Here is a 21416-nt window from a genome sequence, read left to right as displayed (position 1 = left end):
CTTGAGGAAAAGGCAGGGGCCATGCCATGAAAGGCGCTCTAAGTTATGGGGAGGGTCTGGACTTGACAGGGCAGGCAATGGACAGCCATCAAGAAGACTTGGAGCCAAGAGAAAGGAAGTGGACGTAGATAGAACAAGTAAAAGGTTTTTGCAATAAATCAGGTGAGGAATTAGGTTGGCCAACCATAGGCTGAGGAAATGAAAAGTCAAGGACAGAATCAAAAGATATTTTGGAAAAGAAAAATAATTGATTGTTTGACCGTGGGAAGAGGGAGAATTGAAAGATGCCCAAATATGTGCTGATCCCCAATTTAGACAGTGTTTGAGGGGTGGTAGGATGGTTGGTGGTTATTCACACAGGCTCTCGAGTCAGAGGGCCTCTGTCCAACATCTGGGTTTTCTAGGAAATTTCTATCTAGGAAATTGACCAACTTCTCATGCCTCAGTTTCCTCCTCTGTCAAAGGGAATGAACAAATTGCACAGTAAGTCTGTTGGCTATCATTCTGTTGAGAGGCCGAGCACTTTTTGGTATCAGTTATTCCCCCAGGGTTCCCGAGGGTCTGTGACTTGGAATTTGAACCGGGTGCACTGTGAAGAGGGTGTGCCCAGTGGGTCACTTTGCTCAGGAGGGTGGGGCTCACTCCACCCATTCTGGCTCTCCATCTGGTAACACATATGACAATTCTGTTAAGTGATAAAATCATTTTTTTGCAAAAAAACACCTGCCTCTTTTAAAAGCAAAGAGGTCTAAGAAAGTGTTGTTTCTTAGGCAGAAAATGGAAGTTTTACAGGGGAAATCACTGCCAGAATGGCATTTGAGGATTTGCGGTTTCTCAAAAGAATCCTGCAAATCCTCCTTTGCATTCTCACTGTCAAATTATAAGAGGGCTGTGATACGTGGGGTTTTAAAAACCGTTAAACAGCATACATACGTAAACGTCCATAAAACATACAGCAAAACAGACCATTATAAAGTGAATATTTGCATAACCACCACTCAGGTCAAGCAACAGAATGTCATTAGCACCCATTGCCCCTTCCTGTCACACCTCTTCTCACCAAAAATAGCTTTTGTCTTGACTTTTATGGCAACTGCCTCCCTGATTTTCTCTCCTCCCACCACCTAGGCATCCTGGTCCCTGGACACCAAGATTTCATTTTGATTGTCTGTGATCTCCATATTCTGGAATCATATGCATGTACTCTTGTGTCTGGCTCCCCTTTCTCAACGTCAGGAACGACACACACACACTATGATGTGAGCCTGCAGTTTGCATATTTTCACCACCATGCTATAAGAATATACCACAATTTGCTTATCCATTTGACTTCTAGTAGGCGTTTGTGTTGTTCTATGTTGAGGCTATTCTGAATGGTACTGCTGGCAACATTCTTATCCATGTGCACACACTTCTGTTGGAATTTTCCCGAGAGTGGAATAGCTGGGTCATAAAAAGTAGGTGTACCTTTATCTTTAGTAGATACTGCTAAACAGTCTTCCAAAGTGGTTCCCCCAGTCTACACTTCCGCTGGCAAGGCCCAAGAATTCCCACCTCCCTCCATACTCACCGAAATCTGGTATCGCCAATCTTTTTCATATGTTTTATGACTAACAGAGGTTTGAAGGGTATCGGAGACAAATAACCAGAGGTGGATGAGTACCAGATCAATTTCAGGTTTAAAGAGCTCTTTGTAAATAAGTACAGTGAGTTCCTTTTTCAAGGGAAGGCCTGTAATTATGCTTTAACATGCAAAAGATTATTGTAAATCTCTGAATGGAGTTACAGAAACAGGCTGATGTGGGTGGGTTGTTGGTGCCAAGAGGTGGGGTTGTAAGGAGATAAAATAGTATTTCAGAAAAGTCTTTGAGATGGAAACAGACATGGGGATGGAGAGAATCAAGGGTTCATTGAGGCAGGGTGGAAGCCCTGAGGGAACAGCTCTGGAAAAGGATTTCAGATTTTGGAACCATATACAAGGCGATGTTCAGAGAAATGCGTCATTAGGCAATTTTGTAGTTGTGCAAACCTCATGGAGTGTACTTACACAAACCTAGATGGTATAGCCTACTACACACCTAGGCTGTATGGTACTAGTCTTATGGGGCCACCATTGTATATGGGGTCCATCTTTGACCAAAATGTCATTAGTGGTGCATGGCTGTATTGGTATGGGTCTGGTGGTTCTAAAAATGTACATAAATGCTATTATATTGTTCTTTTCATTTACAATTTGGCTTTTCCCCTTAAAATATTGATCTAGCTTATTAATTTATTAATTTTAATTACTATCTGGTGTTTATTTGCATTTGAACATCACATTTATTTATCAATTCCTATATCCAAATATCCACCTATATTGGTGGATATTTGTAAAGAATGCTGAAACAAACATTTTTTTTGTTTTTATGTTTTTTAAGATATGAAATAAAATTAAGATGAAGGAAATATGGCAATTTTTGGATGTTGAGTACAAGAACGTCTGCTATATTATTTTTTGGATTTTTCTGTATATTTGAACTATTTCATAATTTAAACATGTTTTAATATTTAATATTCACCCAAACAGGGCACAGGGAGAGGAGAGCACTTGAATGGGCAGATCCCAAAGTCTTACTGGCTGGGTTGACCAAGGAGCCCGTGAAAACAACCTAAACCAAACACCCAAGGGTGGACCTGGATGCACCTTGGCAAAGACCTTATGCTCCTCCCGAGCCCCAAAGGTGGCAATGTGGCACATGGGTGGGATCTGATTCCAGTGCTCTCAGAATGAGACCCTTGGCAGGTTCAGTTCTCAGCCTCTTCATTGGTAAAACTTGGGGGATTAAATCTATCAGGCAGAGCTGTTGTGAAAGTAAATGCAACCATGTACGTAAATAGGCTGTTATATCAATTTGGGTTTGATGAGGAAAGCAGAACTACCATGAGTGAAATAGAATAAAGGATCTATTGCAGGAATTTGACCATCACAATTGTGATGAAAGCTGGAGAAGTGACTCTCTGAAAGGTGACAATTGGAGGATTGGAGAAAAGTCACCCACTAAGGACCACAAAATGATGCTGGTAAAGAAATCTGCATAAGGCTCTGCATTGGTGGTGGCTTGGAGTTATAATAGGTCACCAGGAAAGGCAGTTGGGAAGAAACCCCGGACATGTAGCAGAAGAGAGCAAGGACAAACTGGAACTCACAAGGACAAAACTCAGTTCATAATGGTCAGCTCAGGTCTCATGGTAACTCGGTGGCCTGTGGAAGGCATTCTGTATCTATTAGGCCTAATAGCAAGGTAGAAGCTTTCTTAGAGGGAGAATAATTATCTGCAGAGCGTGGCATAATTTTGCATTCAAATCTTAAAGGTCTATGCTGTGACTTACCTATTGGGACCTGCTGAAGTTTCCATATGCCTTCCTTATCTGCCACACACAGACATTTCTGGCACAAATGGATGTGTTGAATCATGCGTTCCATTCAGGTGTCAGAGCAGCTTGATTGACAGGCTGGATCTGTTGCAATGTCTTCTCTTTTTCCGGACCCCACTCAAAAGTGGCAGCCTTCGGGTTACTCAGTGAGTGAGATGAGGTAGCATGCTCAAATGAAGTACCGTTGCCTCCAAAATCCAGAGGTGTGCTGGGCATTCTGCCATTTCCCCAGTGGTAAGAGAGACCAGATGCTGCAATTTCTCCTTCACTTTGGATAGAATATCTCAACATGCCCTGATCACCGGACTCAGAAATTTCACCAAAATAGCTGGTCCCTGATCTTTTGTAAGATTCCTTTTCCTCCATCTGCTTGCATTTTTCTTACCAAGGTCTTCAGAATAGCTGTTATTTCCTGCTCACCAGAAACAATGAGCATGATATCATCGGCACAGTAGGTCTGTAGAAGATCCCGTGGAGTGGAAAGGCTGTCAAGGTCTCTGGATTCGATTATGACAGTAGATTTGGGGGTTAATATAGCCCTTAGGCAGGACAGTGAAGGCCTATTGCCAGTCCTGCTAGCTGAAAGCAAACTGGTCCTGGTGGTCTTTTTTTAAGAGGTATAGAGAAAGAAAGCATTTGCTGGACCAATAGCTGCCAGAGGTTATGTTGATTTTCTTCAGCAACCAAACCACATGTGGAAAAGGAACTTTAATTGGAGTTGTCACCAATTAAGTTTATAATAATCCACTGTGATTCTCCAAGATCCACTTATCAGGCCAAATAAGCAAGCTGAATGGGGATATGGTGAGATTCACCGTCTCTGCATCTTTCAAGTCCACGATGGGGGCACTAATTTCTGCAATGCCTCCAGAAATAGGTATTTCTGTAATTTAATCTTTTATAAGTAGAAGTGATTCCACTGGCTTCCACTTAGCTTTTCCTATTGTAATAGCCCTTGCTGTGTGAATAAGGAAAATGATGTGAGCATTTATTAGTTTCTGAGTATGTCATTTCTTAAAATGGTCAATTCTGGAACTGGGTATTTGGGGACACACTGAGCCCACTATGGGATGGACCCAAGACAAAACTCCATGGATCACTTGACCTCCTTAAGACCCTGTTCTAAGTGTGGACACAGGGACATTTTCAGTCTCTTGAAATTAGTTCAGAGCTAATGCCCAGAATTTTCCTTTCACCAATACAAAGTCACACAGGCAAATATCTTCAGGTACCTTTGGGGAAAGCTATAAAGAAGATTTATTGTATAAATTTTGGGCTGAGTAACAGTTCCTTCCTTACAGGATCTACTCTCTCTTTCACTCAAATGACCATGGCACTGAGAACTGGTTCGAGTCTGGGAACTGATTGCGGGGCTATAATTTTTACTGTGATCAAGTCACCTCTATTCACCAGAACTAGAGCTTTTCAATTTATATAAATCAAGTAAGACTTGAGTAGGCCACCCATCAATTTCAGTTTTCAGGTCACCATGATCAATTAGCCAATGCCGAAGAGCTCTCTACAGGTCAAACCATTCTGATTAATGCTTTGACTCTGCTGTCTATTACAGTAACCACCTTGTCTCTGGTGATTAAGTATCTTACACTTGGCTTCTGCCACCCGGACATCCCATAATCTCCATGAATTTGTGGGGCCCCTTTCAATGACAGCAGTACCAATGTCATTCCTGGCCTGTAGTTATTAGCTATCCTAGGCTCTTCAAAGATACTGGGGCTCACCTTGTGGTATGCATACCATATCATAAGGCTTTGGTAAAGGGAATATCCTCTGGTCCCTCCTGGGGACGTAATTAGAAAGTGGGTAAGCAAGTCTCATATAATAAGTCTACTCCAGAGTTCTGATTTCCTTAAGTCTTTGGCTACCTTCTACATTATATCAAGAAAGTTCTAGTATTTCAATTACACTAGGTATAAGCCACCATTAGGCCTAGGTTTTAGTTCAATGAAACGAGAAAACTGGTAGAGCCACTCTAAGCTACTTGAAGTAACACACTGAGTTCAGAATCTCTGCTCAGCATACCTCTATTGACATACACGGCCTGATCCAGCCCTTTATTCCTTCCACCCTGATTCAACATCAGTAAGATCCGTTTCTAAGCATGCTCCTCAGTTCTCTGTGAATATAAATTGACAAAACTCTGCAATTCCTTTATTATAGATGACATTTTCACATGGATCATATTTTAATCCATAACCTCTGGGGCCTGCTGAAGTTTGAGTTTAGTCATAGGTCTAGAAGTGATGAGAGAGGGTAGAGACAGGTCCTGAGGAGAATCAGGAGTTTCCTGCAAGGCCCCTTAGGTTCTTGGTCCTGGTCCAGGTCCAATGCAATTTTCGTCAGAAGAGGGGAGACTGAGCTCTTCAGTGAGGGAGGAAGTGCTGCTACTACTGGCCAGGGAGCCTCAGCAAAATTCAGAGCCAAACCCAGCTTTATGTGAGTTTGCCCGTATGTCTCTATCTCCGTCTTCAGGGTTCCGCTTCTTCCCAATCAATGCTCTAACACAAGAGACCCTGCGAGGTCACGATTTCCATTTGCATTCTTCAGCCCAAGATTAGACTTTGGGTGTCATTTTGAGAAATCTTGGCCCTGTAGCCATAGCAGCTATGGGTTTTCCTTAGCCAGACCTTGAATTGGGGACTTGAAGCTCTAAGGTCATAATTTTCTTTCTCTAAGTTCTCCAGCACACTTACAAGCTACCTACCAATTCCTTTCTCCTCCTTCTTTTTACTAAAATGTTCCACAGTAGCAACTACTTGGTCATCCAAAGTCTTGCCTTCTATAGGCGCTTAATTACAGGAGTTACAGGTGATAATTTAAGTAGCTGTTTTGCCTCTGAATACCATGGACTACCGGTGTCCCCTTTATCACTAGCATCAGAATCATTACTTCCTTTAAATATAATCAGACCAGAGGATCCATTCCAGAAAACAATTTCAGAACTAATTCAGAGAACTCATCCTTTAGAGTCTCTTCCGCATGGTCTAATCAGGGAAGCAGAGCCACTCTCAGTGATACAAAATAAAGCATTTCTTATAGGGATTAGACTTTACACAATTGTGAGAGAAGCTGTGGAAGTAAAGGTCTGGAAGAGAAGAGTTACAAACCAGGGATCACAAAGGTCAACTGGCGACGAATTTGGGGGGAGCATCTTGCTTCTGTGCCTCCTGGTAGTTCTGAGGTAGCTGCCGGGCAGCCACTCAGGAAGACAAGCTGGATCTGAAGGAGGAGAGAGCAAGGACAATGCAGAACCCATGTCTTTCTCTCACCACATCTAACCCTGACAATGTGGGCAGCCTACAGAAGAAGCTTGTGCCATCCACCATCAAGCTGCACGCATGCCTGACCCAGGACTCAGCAGAAGCTGGAGAGACTGCAGAATGGGCTCCTTTCCCCACCTCAAAGAGATGAGCGAGCAGACCAGTGACAATGTGCATGCTTGAGCCGTGATGGGTACCTGTGGTCCTGCCTTGATCTGCAAGTGGAATCACTGTGCCCTCTCTCTGCCTTCCAAATCTCATGCCAATTTCTCTTGTGCCCAACTGGAAGGAAGGCCATAGAAAGAAGGGAAATCTGGGAAATGTCATCTGAGCTTAGCTAGGCTGGTCCAGTACAAAACCACCACAGCAATCAATATTTAGTAGCTCTTATTTAAGGATCTTAAGACCTAAGCGAAGGATCCATACCTAGAAGAGGGTGTCAAGAGAGAGGGATGGAGAGGATCATGGGAAAAATGGCATATGAATCAGCCTAAATTAAGACTGTCTGTGAGATCTTACTCATAAAATCAAGATCCCGGAAGCCGGAGGGGAGGGCAGGCTTTGCTCCAGAATATTTCTGTATTTGACAATGATGATGATAACCCACCATGCTCTCATAGAGCATTTTACGGTTTGTGAAGTGCTTTCATATCCATCATTTCGAGTGGATTGACCTTCAACCTCGTTCACTTACTCACTAAATACTTATTGAGTATCTGTCCTGTGCCAAGCACTGGGCTAGGTATTTTACATATGTTCTTCCCAAATATGATGTCTCCTTTATACTTCACTACATGTCTACGACAGAGGTATCATTGCTATTTTACATATAGAGGAAGTATGGCTATAACTTTGGGGCTATGGAGATGAACAAGATCCTGCTCTTGCTTTCTAGAACGGGGGTTGGCAAACTTTTTCTGTAAAGGGACAGATGGTCAATATTTTAGGCTTTGTGGTCCGTCCAGTCTCTGTGAGAACTGCTCCACTCTGCAGTTGTAGAGACAGCAGCCAGAGACCATACAAAAAGGAACGGGCGCGACTGTGTTCCAACAAACTTCCTTTACAAAAACAGGCGGTAGGACAGCTTTGCCTTTGAGCCATGGTTTGCTAACCTCCACGCTACAAGGTCACAGCCCAGAGGAGAGACTGATGCAAACAGCTCACAATGAGACCACGTGGTGAAGAGGTACATACAAAGGGCTGTGCAGGTGGAGTGCGTACGTGGCTGTGGAACTTGGCATGCCTCCATGCACCTTTCTAGAATCATGACCCCTGTGGCCCCTATTTCCAGGTCACTGCCATCCAAGAACCAGGAAATGGCTTGCAGACAAATGCAGGGTGGGTTCTTGAGCTTATGTCTGATCAGAGCATGTGTCTTTCTCCCGAGTTGACTGTCTTCCTGTGAATGAGCCTGTGGTGTGGGGGTTATGGTCTGCTGCTTCTCCCTCCTGTGTCAACGGTCCCCCAGAACTTCTCGAAACCCACAGTTCCTTATCCCTGGCCGTGCGGAAGCTGTGGGCTTGGCGCAACACTGCCCGAGGATGATACTTCCTTGTAGGCTACCCTCAACTTCTTCTGACCCGGAGCTTGGAACAATACTTCCTAGTAAGTGAGTCACCAGTTCACACCTCCTAGAATGCCCTCTGTGTGACATCCTCAATGACAGGTCTGGTTCCTGCCCCAAGTATGGAATCACACTGATTGTTGGATGTCACACAGAGGCAGGCTTCAGCTCACTACAAGGAAGAACTCTCTAAAACAACAAAAATGGCCTCAAACTGGAACAGGTTGTCTAGGGAGGTGAGTTTCTGACCAGTGAGGGCTTTGAGCAGTGGCTGGTTGACCATCTAAGGAGAAGGCCTCAGGAGTCTTTCTGCCCTGCTTTCCTGTTAACCAGCTCTGTGAACTTGGACAAATTTCTTGACCTTTCAACTTGGATTCATCCTTTGAAAATGGAGACTACACTTCTCTCATATGGCTATTGTGAGCATTAAAGGAGAATGTTATTCAAATTCCTAGCATGCACCAGCCTGGCACACAGTTAACTCAGGACAGCCTTAGAGGGGCTCTGACGTCAGATGGGGTGGAGCGAAATAAACTTCTGAAGGCCGAGGTTTACAGTTCATACATATCTAATAAGAATTCCTTTCCTTGTATGAAATGATTTCATGGAATCCCAGAAATGAAAGTATGTGATCTCAGAGGATCTCTTTGTGAGCTCCGTAAAATTGGACATAATGGAGGCACATTTATTAACACAAAAGGATTTTACTTGGAGGGGAAACCAATTGTAAGGTTTTTGTACTCGAGTTTTTCACGTATATAAGCCATTTTGGTTAAAAGAGATTCCAACATAAAGTGTTTCCATTTCTATCAGAAGAAAGTTTTGCTTTTTGAATGTCTATATCAACAAAGCTTTCATTGAAGTTTTGGTGGGGAGGGGACTTTTTAAATATTTTGCTTGCCATCTGTTTAAAATATATCACTCAATGGGTTGATATTAGAAATAGGCATCTCTTTCTATGAGGCCTCCACAAAATAAAAGCATCTGAATTTGTGGGCAGAAGGAAGTGTAACTTCTTTTTCTTGATATAGATGGAAAGAATCCTAAATGACTAGGGAAGCAAGAAATTATCAAAGCTGTGGTATTGGCTAAGTAACTTGGTGCCAGTGCCCAGCAAGCTGCCATCACCGCTGCCAAGCCCCATCGCCCTGGCTGACCGCTGCAGAAGGGGCTCCCCGCCCTGCGACAGAGGAAGCAGGAAGTTTGCTGAACCCAGACAGAAGAAAAAGAACTCATTCTGGAGAGTCCCAGCAGGTGGGGGAGCCCCTCTTTTGACCCAGAGCGCACACAATAGAGCCCTCTCAGGAGAGAGATTTTTTGCTTTTCCACTGGTTTCTTGTTGGCCCTTGGGGTTTGTTCTAAGCTGGCTTTCTCTGTGTGTGGGTCGTCTTGGCCTTTCTGGTTTTCTTTCCCTTGGAACTCTCGGATCTTTCCATTGTGCGCCACGTCCCCGTGAAAAGGCTGAGTCACGCTGCCTTGCACTTCGCAGCCTCGACATTCCCTCTTTGAATTGAGGCAACCTGGCAGATGTCCGCTGGCTCAGTGGGGGGAAGGGCACCTTTATCACCCTGTTCCGGCCCCCAGCACCCCCTCTGGGGCATTGTTGAAGGACATAGTTTTGAGATGAGAAGGTGTCTGTAAAAGGCTGACAGGAGCTGGTTAGGCCAAATGACCTTTAAAGATCTTTTCTAATTCTGAAATTCTAAGATTCTAAAATGGTGTGTGGCCCCGGAACAATGCCATCTGAGGAAGAACAGACAGAACTGAAGACGGGTATGACTCAGAGGAGACAGGAGAGCTGCCCCCAAGGTCCTTGGAATACGGAAATGAGGAAGAGACATTAGTTTTAATATATGTGGCCGCAGAAGGTGGAAATTTTGGCTGGAATTTTACATAGGGTAGGAGTTTCCAATCCATATGGGAAAGGAACGCTGATTTAGCAGCTAGGGCCCCAGGGGTAAAGCCTGAAGACATAGTTTCAAATCCTGACCACTACTTAACCATTCCTGTGGCCCTGGGCTAGTGACCTTACCTTGCTGAGCCTCTGTACCCTCATGGGTCAAATGTCACATGATGAGAAGATTGGACTTGCTTCCGCCATCGGGCTATTGTGGTGATCTATAGGATAGGGGAAATGCTTGTAAATTCTGAAGTTCTTGATTCAATCTTATTGTTCAACCCCCTAATTTTATAGAGTAGATAACCAAAGTCTAGAGAAGTTAAGAAACTTCTGTGAGTCCATCCGGTGTGGGTCTAAGGTAGTCGCTGAGAAGGCCTCAGGGATAATTATATTGATCTCTGAAAGCCCCGGGCAAAAGCCTTGGGGGGCCCATGGGACCACGCTGCAGCCACAGCTTCCCGGTGGAGTTTCATCTAACTCTTAATTTCATTTTCTGATTATCGAAATAGTACGTGCCGGCTAAAGTACAGAAAGCACAAAGAAGAAAACTAAAACATTTCCCCTGATTCTGCTATGTGGCTATAGTCACTGTTGAAGCTTTGATGTATACCCTTATAGTCTTTGTTCTATGCGTGTTCATATTGGAACATAATGGGAACCAGGTTTTATGCAAAGTTTTGCCTGTTGATGCTTTTTTCACCTAACAATTTGTTAGGCCTTTTGCCATTAAAATTCATGAAGCAGTGTGTAATGTTGCATAATGGTCCACTGTGGTTACATTGGATACCAAAGGGCGCTCCTAATTTTATTTATTTATTTATTTATTTATTTATTTATTTGTGTTTATTGCTGAGGAAGATTCACCCTGAACTAACATCTGTAGCCAATCTTCCTCTTTTTTCATATGTGAGCAGCCACCAGCATGGCCACTGACAAGTGGTGTAGGTCCACGCCCAGGAACCAAACCTGGGCTGCCGAAGAGGAGTGCGCCAAACTTAACCACTAGGCCACCGGGGCTGGCCCTAATTTTTTGTTTTTATAAATAACAGTGTTGAACATTCTTATACTCTGTACCAAATGCGGTAAGTGCTGCCCCACCACGGGGCAAATGTTTCCTACAGATATCTCCAGATGATTCAGCCACTCTCTAAAATGCTCAAGTGTCTTGTCTTTTGTAGAGACTCACAAATGTTAGCTTGTCCCCTAGTGTTATAGATTTACCCCAATGACTTGCATGCTGTAGAATATGATACACGGCTGAGGCCCAAAGCCCTATTGAAAGTATTTTATTTAAACATATATATTTACATTAAGTATTTATTTTTACCTTGTATTGTTCCCAGAAATACTTAAGGTTTCTGAGTTTTCATTTGTCTTTCCTGGTCTAAGTTTCAGATTAGATTTGTGGCAGATGGTCCCCAAAGATGGCCTCCAAATGAACCTCTCACATCCCTGTCCTCGAGAAGTGCCCTCCTTTTGAACTGGCACTGTCCTCTGACTTACTTTTGGGCAATCGCATGCAGTAGAAATGATGCTTGACTTCTGCAGCAGGTCATAGGAAGCCTTGCAGTTGTGGCCTAGGTCTCTGGGAACACTCGCTTTGAGGAAAGCCACTGATATAAGAAGTCCAGCTATCCCGAGATTGTCACGCTGTGAGGACTCCTGAACTAGCCATATGGAGAGGGCCGCCTAGTCAAGCCCCAGTTCTTTCAGCCACCCCAGTTGAGGCACCAAGCATGTGCATGAAGGAGCCATCTTGGATGCCCAGCCCAGTCAGGGCCTCAGATGATCCCAGTTCCAGCCTCCCTCTGACTGTAACCAGACTTCAAGTGGGAACCACACAGCAGCTGAAGCCAGTCAACCTGCTGGCTATATTAGGTTTGAAGAATAAAAGATTAATAGGACACGACCCTGCTCACCCTCGGGGAGCCCTCATCTGCCGTGAGGATGCACACATGAGGCGGTGACTTGATGGGATCCGATACACAGGAACGATGAGCCTCACAGAGGATTGGTCGCTCTGGCAGAGGATGAGGTGATTCTGCCTATAGAGTAGGGAAGGATTTTTCTGAAAGGATGATATTGATAGCATCTGGAAGAATGAATGGGAGTTCACCAGTAGACACGGTGGAGGAGGGGCAGCCCAACAGAGGGGAGACCATGTGCAAAGAGACAGTATCTCCTGGTTGGGGAAGAGCAGGTAATAAAACCAGTGGGAGAGGCAGGACCTGGTCATGACAGCTTCATATGTCAAGTCATAAAACAAAAATTTGGTCTGGCCAAAAATGGGGAACCAGTAGAGTTTTTAGCAGGTGAGTTACAGGATGAGATTTGCTCTTAGAAAGGTCATTTTGGCTACCTTCTTTCCTTCAACAAATGTTCTCTGAGGATCTGCCTGTCCATTGAGCCAGGAAGGGTCTAGAGCAGTGATGTCCAATAGAAATGCAGTGGGAGCCCTGTACGTCATTTTAAATTTTTGAGTAGCCATGTTTAAAAGAGGTAAAAGCAATAAGTGGAATTAACTTTATAATAATATATTTTATTTAACCCGATAGTTCCAAAGTATTGTCATTTCAACAGGTAACCAATATAAAAATTATTGGGGTATTTTACATTATTTTATTCTAAGTCTTCGAAATTGATGTGTATTTCGTACTTTACAGCACATCTCACCTTAGACTAGCTACAGTTCAAAAGCTCCACACACACACGTGGCTGATGGCTATGTGTACAGGGCAGGGCAGCTCTAGGTGCAGAGGACACAGTGGAGGAGGAGGCAGGGGAGGACTCTCCTCTCATGAAGCTTATATTCTAGGGTTGAAGGGTGGAGACGGGAAATAAACCAGTAAACAAGTAAGTCAGCAAGATTATCTCAGACAGTGATGAGCAGCGTGGAAAAGATGGAACAAGTAGAATGAAAACATTAAGTCATGGTGGAGTCTGCCTGAACAGGCAGCTGATGGTGGGCAGGCAAGGCCTTGCCAGGGAAGTGACCCTTCTGCTGCCACCTGAGTGACAAGGTAGAGCCAGGTGTGTAGTGAGGAGGACAGCCAGAGAGGAGGCTACTGCCACAGCCTAGGGAAGGGACAGTCACGCTCAGATTAAAGGCTGCAGCAATGAGGGCTGAGGGGAGAGGATGAATCGGAGAGGGAGTCAGGTGGTAGAATGCCCAGACTTGTGACTGACAAGAAGTCTGGGTGTAGGAATCTGGAAGATGATCAGGATTTGGGCTTGGTTGATGGGTGCATGATGGAGCTTCCAGTTTCTCCCCCATCCCCTGGGGGGTGATTGGAACAGTAAGATATGCATTCACTCTGGGGCATGCTGAGTTTGCGTTGCCGAAGGGATATACGAATGGAGAAGCTCAGTGTTAGTAAAAGTTCATAGAATTGTCCTAAAATTGTTCTTCGTGCCTCTCTAATCAGTCAGGGAAAATTCTCCTCTTTTCCTCCTAGTCCTTAATGGCATCTTGGACAGACTTCCTCATTTTTGGCTAATTAAATCTCAGTCAAGTGAATGTACTAAAAGCCACTGGATTGTACACTTCAAAATGCTTAAAGTGGTGAATTTTATGTTACACAAATTTCATCTAGAACAAAATTTCAGTCGACCCTCCTTTAACTCTTCTGTCTCACGCCTGGTTCCGAGCTTTCCCTTCCCGTGGTGGGTGTTGGCTAGCCTGTGCCTTGAAGGATTTGTGTGGGGAGGGCACAGGGCCAGTTCTTTCCAGCCTCCTCTTCCTGTTCTGGGCCTCTCTCTGTGAGCTGGAGCAGGAACGAGGGCCGAGGGAAGCGAGGGTCATTTTGTGATTCTGGCCTCATGTGTGGTAGGGAGGTGTCCCTGCCTGCCTCTGGTTCTTTGAGCTGCTGGTGGCCTCTACCAGTATGGCCATCTTTCTAGAAGAGTTAATGTTTTGTTTTTAGTCTCACGTGGGTCCCTCCTGTTACAGAGCACCCCTCAGACCCAGGCCCTGCTGGCATCTCCACCCAGCTCCCTCTCTGTGAGGGGCTCCCTCACTCCCCACTCAGCCCCCTCACCCGGCTGGCCAACAGCCCTGTGGCTGCTGTCCTTTTCCTGCTCTGTGCTCGCTCATTGGGAGCAGCCGGAATTGCAGGGACTCACACCCAGAAGGCTGCAGGAAGCTGGAGGAGGGGCCAGTCTCTCCCTTTGCAGCACAGACTCCCTGGTCCTTCCTAATCCCTGTCTTTACCAACCAGTCCGGCAAGGCCAGAAAAGAAGTGGGCAGTGTCTCTGTGCTCACATGTAACCCTTTCCTTCAGGGGACGTGCATTAAGCTGTCCCAGGAATTCTCTCGCCCTACTTCAGTCCATTTGAATGGTGGTGTCAGCGTGGGTCTCAGGTTAAACCCCCAGCAAGCATTTGGCCAGACGATATTCCAATCACAAGAGAGATTCCTGCAGAGACCCCGCCTCACTTGACCTCAGAGTTGGATGTATCCCCCTTCCTTCCCTACAGGGCAGAGAAGGACCAGCCTCTCCCCTGGAACAAGGCCAATGATGCCCCCACCCCTCACAGGTCTTTGGATGAGGGGAGGGTTTCAGGTTGGCAGCAGGGCTGGTTTCGCCTGGGGCAGTGTTCTCAGCCCCAGCCACCCGTTAGAATCACCTGAGGAGCTTTTGCAAAACACCAAAGTGATACAACTACTTTGGAAACTGTTTGCCATTATCCACTGAAGCTGAACATCTGCATATCTTAGCAATTCCACTCCTAGATGTATTCTCAACTGGATCGCACATACATATATGCCAAAAAACAGGTACAAGAATGTTCATAGCACCATTGTTTGCAAGAGCTAAAAATTGCAAACAATCCACATTTAGCAGGAGCACAATAGATGTGTGTATTATGTGTAGAGTCAGATAATGGAATACTATACAGCAGTGAAAATAGATGAACAACAGCTACCCAAAACAACACAGGTGAATATTGAATCAAAGAAGTCAGACGTAAAGAGTGCATGCTCTACAATTCCATTTCTATAAATATCAAAAACAGGCAAAACAAGTGTATGATGTTAGAAATCAGGGGCATGTTGGGGGAGGAGGGGCTGACGGAACACGCAGGGGCTTTATGCTGCTGGTGGTTGCTTTTGTCCCTCAATTTGGTGGTAGGAACATATGGGTATTCACTTTGTGAAAATTAGCCAAGATTTCTATGTAATTTTCTGACATATATTAGAATTACATTTAAAAGTTTATTTTGAAAATATACTGGGCCTCCACCGCCATGGACTCTGATTTCGTTGGTCTATGGCGGAGTTCAAGTTTCTTAATGGTGTAAAAGTCCTCCAGGTGATTCTAATGTGAGGTCGAGCTTGAGAAGCGCAGGCGGTGCCTGGTTATTGGCCTCCCTCTTTAGATGCAGAGAACTTGGGCTTGTTGTTTTCACCTATGGGCCAGTCCCATCAGCGTGTGTTTACAGCGTGGGAACTTGGGAGAGAGGTCAAGGCTGGAGATGTGGACACTGAGTTACCACATCTCGATCAGCATTGCCCAGGAGTGAAGGAGTTGGGGATTGGTTAGAGATTGCCTGGAGTCATGGAGCCCAGGAGCTGGGGCGGGTATGACAACAAATGAACTAGGAGACAGCTATGGACTTAGAGAAAGTGGGAGAACCAAGGAACTGGACATCTGGATGAGGTTTCATAACAGGTGCAATAAAGGTAAAAAAGCAAGGCACGGGGAGAACAGGAAGGATGTCCTGGTAAGAGAATGGACTCGGAGGTTCAAAAGCCCAGAGTAGAGGGAAGCAGGAACATCACCACTGGCCTTGCTCTCAGTGTGGCCTGTTCTCATGGTTGCCCAGGTGAAATGCCTGGTCCTCAGGTATGTGGTTGGTGCTGTCCTACCGGCACAACCTTTGTATCGGCCAGCACAACCTTTGACCGTTTTCCTGACTGCCTTGCTGACTTATCACAGCAGTGGCTCAGTCCTGAATGGGAGCTCCAGGGTTGCCACCAGCCAGATGGTCAAGCTTGGTAAATGGCTCACCTTATAGGACTCTGGGTGAAAAAGTCAGGGGTCCTGGTCAGATGAAAATAATTTCCCACAGTGCTCTGCGGAGATCCCTGGAACCCACCTATAAGCAGGGCAGGTTGGGGAGAGGGGAGATGAGAGCTGTCAGCCTCCTTCCTCTGGATTTAATCAGAAGCATGGGATTTTAATTGTTTTACGCACTGGATTCCGCAGCTAATAAAAACTTGAAAATCATTTATTTAATCATCAAGTTTAATTTAATTATCATTCTTCTGGTGCTAAGAACCTGAACTTTCTCTATGTCCTCAGAAGGATAAACAAGTGAATTAAGACTCTCAGCCCCGCCGGGAACACAGCTGGCTCCCCAGGGTTATTACCCTTCAGAAGCCATCCCTCCGCCATCTTCTCCCCCCACCAACTCAGCTTCGGAAGGAAACACGTTTGCAGGTGCCCAAGAGGCTGCCTGAAGACAAGCGCTCACAGAACGCAGGCATGCTGCGTCAGCGAGCTGTCCTGTGCCCAGGTCCCCGGAACAGGCCTGCTTGCTCTTACCATTGTACAAACAAGTGGGAAAGATGATGGGATCATTGCAAAGACCTGTGACTGAAGGAGCAAGGCTGATGCTGGGCGCCCCGCTGGGCTCTTTGCTTTAGAAAAGGAAGCAGAGCCAGGATGCACGCACGGCACCCCCAACCCGAGTGCGCAGGGAACATCCTGAGCTGCCCTCAATAAACGGTGGTGGTGTTTCAACTTCCAAAAACAAAATTGTGTTGTGACCCACTATGGAATGAAGTGACCTGTTCACAGACCCACATGTGGGAAACTTCTCTACCTAGTATTGCTTGGCTCCCCATGTTTGAGAATACAGAAACTGAGGCCTTGCAAAAGTCCCAGAGCTGGTGAGAGGCAGAATGTGTGGGTGGTGAAAAGAACACTGTCTCATGGGTCAGACGAGGCTAGGACCCATCCACACTCTGCTGTGTGACCTTGAGCAGCTTCATTAACCTCTCATTTTTTTGTCTGTAAAACAGGGGTAACAATACCTCCCTAGCAAGGTATTGTCAGGACTAAATGAGGAAATATACGTAAAATGCCTGACACAAAATACGTGCTCACTAAGTAGGAGGTGTTATTAGAATAGAGTGTAACTTCCTATAGGTAGAGGGTCCCCTTCAATGAGAGGCAGAAACTCCCAGTGAAAGGGCTGTACTGGTCACCCTCTGGGTACCACTGGGTCCTTGGTGGAAACGCGGCCCTTGGAGTGATGTTTCTCTGGAGCTTGTCTTAATGGTTCAGAACACAGTCCCTCTTCCTGTCCTTCATGAAGTTTGCCATGGTGGCATCTGTCCCAGCTGGGGAGCAGCTTCTGAATGAGCCACTGTGGAGCCTCTATCCCCCACTGAAAGACTGCAACCAGTGATCAGACCACTAATTTTGCATGCATGCATGCATTCAGTTATTCATTCAACAAGTATTTGAGCACCTTCTCCATGCCAGATGCCATTCCAGGTGCTGGGACCCCAGTGGTGAACAAATAAAATCCCTGCCTTCGTGGAGCTTGCCTTCTAGAGGATTCTAACTATTTAACGGAGAGTGGTGAGGGGCTGATGCCAGGCTGGGAGGCTCTTCAGTGCACAAGGTACCATCCTCGAATTGCCACAGACCCTCTCTCCGCTCCCCTCCCGCAGCAGTTGCCTCTATTTCCTCCTCCATGTTCGTGGTTCTCCTTCCCTAAACCATCCACCTTTACCTGGGGGGATTAAAGCAAAATAGTCGTCGTGTTTAGAAGTGGGGAATATGGCACTTTCTTCAATGATTGAGAAATCAGATAAACTAACGATTTTACAAATCTCTAAAATGTGCCCCCCTACTAATTAAATTAAGTTGCTTTTGCCTTGTAGCTGATGTCTTTCTTTCTGAGCATGGCTGGCCTGCAGCGGAAGGGCCTCCTCCCCTCCCAGGGCCCAGGTTTTGGGGTGTGTCTTACAGCAAACATGGCACCCCTGACCCCACCTCCTTTATCACTTGACTCTGGCTGTGAAAAGAAAGAGAAGAAAAAGAAGGTTTGTTTAGTGGGAGCTCTTTTCTGAAGCCAACAAGAACAGGACTTGAAACAAGAGGAGGCTGCATTTGGGGTCAATGGTTAACCTGTCAGATTAATAAATGCTAGAAGGAGGAAGTAGCCAGTGAGTAAAGAGGCAGGAAAAAAATGTCTCCCAGTGGTTCAAAAGCCAACCAAAGTTTACCAAGATCTGTGACCTGTGGTTAAAATGTCCTCAGAGGCCAGCTCTCATCTGATTCCCACCTGCAATGCCGCTCTTTCAAGAGAGCTGCCTGGCTCTGCTGTTAGACTCAGCAAGAGCCCCACACTGACCCAGCTTGTGCCCCGCCACACAGCACTAACCAAGACTGGCTCTGCCACAGAAGTCTCAGGGCTCTGCCCCAGCTCCACAGACTTCTTTCCTGGGAACCGCCTCCTCTGTCCTCACAGGCTTTCTCCCCTAACACAGCTTCCACCCATTATTTAGAATCACGTAGAGAGCGTTAGGCTGGGGGAGAACTTTTGGTTGACTTGAATCAGGATAGCAGGGCTGTCCTGGCCTCTGTCCTAGCTTGCCCTGTCTATGCCTCCGTTTCTTTGCAGTTAAAATGACAGCATTGGCCTAGAGCAGTGGTTGGCAAACTTTTTCTATAGGGGGTCAAATAGTAAATATTTTAGGCTTGTGGGCCATGCAGTTGGTTTCCTTCTCAACTACTCAACTCTGCCATGTAGTGTGAAAGCAGCTGTAAACAATATGTAAACAATATGTAAACGGTGGGTGTGGCTATGTTCCAATGAAACTTTATTTAAAAAAAACAGGCTAGGAACAGAATTGCCAGTAGGCTGAGCTTGGCTTGTGGCCCCCTGGACAGAATCTCTAAGGAGCTTGGCACTGCACACAATCATTTAACCCCGGATTACTTTACAGAGAGAAAATTCAGAGGTGCTAAATGACATTCCCCAAGCCACCAGTTGTGTTAGTGGCAGAGCTGGTGCTAGAAGTCAAGTCTTGTGGCTCTAGTCCATTGTGGTTCTCAGTTCTTCCAGAGGCAAAGCACGTGCTTTTGTTGGCGTGTGGGGCGGTACCTCCAGGAACTGCTGTCCCCCTGGTACTGATGCAGGGGGATGGGCGCAGGCTCTCTCTGCCTGTTTCAGGAGCACTTTCTGGCTCTGTGAGGACGCCAGACTGAATTAGATAAGGGACACTCTAAGAAGAGGAGGGGCAGGGGGCGGAGGATATTATACCATTCATTTCGAATCTGGGAAAAACGTGGCTTAGGAGAGGGAAGTCCCTGCATGTTCCACATCATAACCTCATGCTTCCGAAGCTGCGCATGCTGACCTCCTTTTCACTCAGATATGCTGCAGAGAGGAAGGCCCCACCAGTGTGTGCTCTTCCGGTGTGTCTAAATGTTCCACTAAAGGGGCCTCCTCCCAGGAGGTGGGCTCCTAGGCCTGTTCTTCCGTGGCAGAAGTGGTGTGGCTGGCCCAACACAGCTGTTTATTGTTACACTTCTGTGACATGCTTCCCTTCAAACAACTTCGTGTCAATTTGTTTGGGACTCACTGTTCCTTGGCTGAAGACCCAGAAGCTTTTACGATGTTAATCTGTTTTCCTCTGTGCCTCAGCCTTTGCTTGCCAGAGGGGAGAGGCCATGGATAAGGTCCAATGGGGTGAGGTGACACGTCTGTCACTTAGAATCTCAAGGGCCCCAGGGTCTAGCCAGCATGAGCCTACTTTTCACACTCTACTCCCTGCATGGACCCTTCAACAGGACCCTGGTCACAGGATTCTGGAGCAACAATACTCCCCCATCCAACGGCTGCCACTCTGACTTCTAAAAGTGAGATTGTGCAGTCCATCCACATTCATTGAGCTCCTAGGAGCAGCCCAGTTCTCTTTGTCATGATAGGATTTTGTAGCAAAATTTGCATGAGAAGGTGAAGCTTGGGAATTGGTTTGCTATAGGGATTTTCTTGCCAGGTGAGGAAGTAAGATGTTCAGAATTGGCTTCAGCATGAGCCTGGACTGGGGAGCTAGACTGGTTCTGGGGAGTCATGTAGAGAGGCCTCCCCCATGAGGGTACAGGAGGTTCATGGTCAGCCCACATCTTCTAGCTGCAGGATCAGCTCAAGATGATCCCTACCTGGAGTCCTGGACCTTCAGGCTAGTTTTAGAGGCTGTTGAAGGTATGAATATGGAGTTCTGCACACAGCCAGAACACCCGCCCACCCGCCCACACACTAAGATGAACTGATGGTCAGAGTCTGAGTTCTCAGGTTGACAGCTTCTCTGGCCTTTTGCCCACACTTCCCACCCGTTCCCCTGCAGTCCTGCCAAACCCAGTTGCAGCAATCTCTGACCCGCCTCTGATTTCTAGCACCTGCCTTTGCTGACAATGTAACCCTCTGCTTTGAAAGCCCAGCCCTCGTTTGGGCTGCTCCCAGTCATCCCTCACTTCCAAATACCATCTCCTTCTTTATATTTCAGTTATTTGTGTCCCAATGCCTTACTAGACAGTGGTGTTCTTCAGGGCAGGGACTCTATCCAATTTATTACTATATTCCCATTTCCTCCTGTGATCTTTGGGGTAACCGTTGAAGGGGTGAGCAGATAAGTGAGTGAGTAAGTGACCTTGCAAGGACTGGCAGTCCATGGGACAGGTGAATAGTGGCCTCCCAAAAGTATGTCCAAGTACTAATCCCCAGAACTAGTGGATGTGACTTTATTTTGAAATAGTGTCTTTGCAGGTCTAATTAAGTTAAAGATCTCGAGATGAGATCATCCTGGATTTATGGTGGTCTCTAAATTTTTATAAGAGATGGGAAAAGAGAAGACAGAGAGATACACAAAGGGGAAGGCCATTTGAAGAAAGAGGCAGAGATTGGAATGATGCATCTATAAGCCAAGGAACACCAAGAATTGCCAGAAGCTAGGAGAGAGGCATGGAACGGATTTTCCCTCGGGGCCTCCCGAAGGAACCAACCCTGCTGACACCTTGACTTCAGACTTCTGGCCTCCAGAACTGTGGGAGAATAACTTTATGTTGTTTTAAGCCACCAATTTGTGGTTATTTGTTATGGCAGTCCTAAGAGACCCACATAAGGAAGGAATGCATCCCAACTAATTCTATGAGGCCAGTATTACTCTGATACCAACACCAGAGGAAGACATTATAAGAAAAGAAAACTATAGACCAGTATCTCTTGTGAATGTAGA

Source organism: Equus caballus, chromosome 19 (assembly GCF_041296265.1).
Source record: "Equus caballus isolate H_3958 breed thoroughbred chromosome 19, TB-T2T, whole genome shotgun sequence".
NCBI lineage: Eukaryota > Metazoa > Chordata > Mammalia > Perissodactyla > Equidae > Equus > Equus caballus.
The sequence above is the reverse complement of the archived record's forward strand: the minus strand, read 5'-3'. Positions refer to the sequence as shown.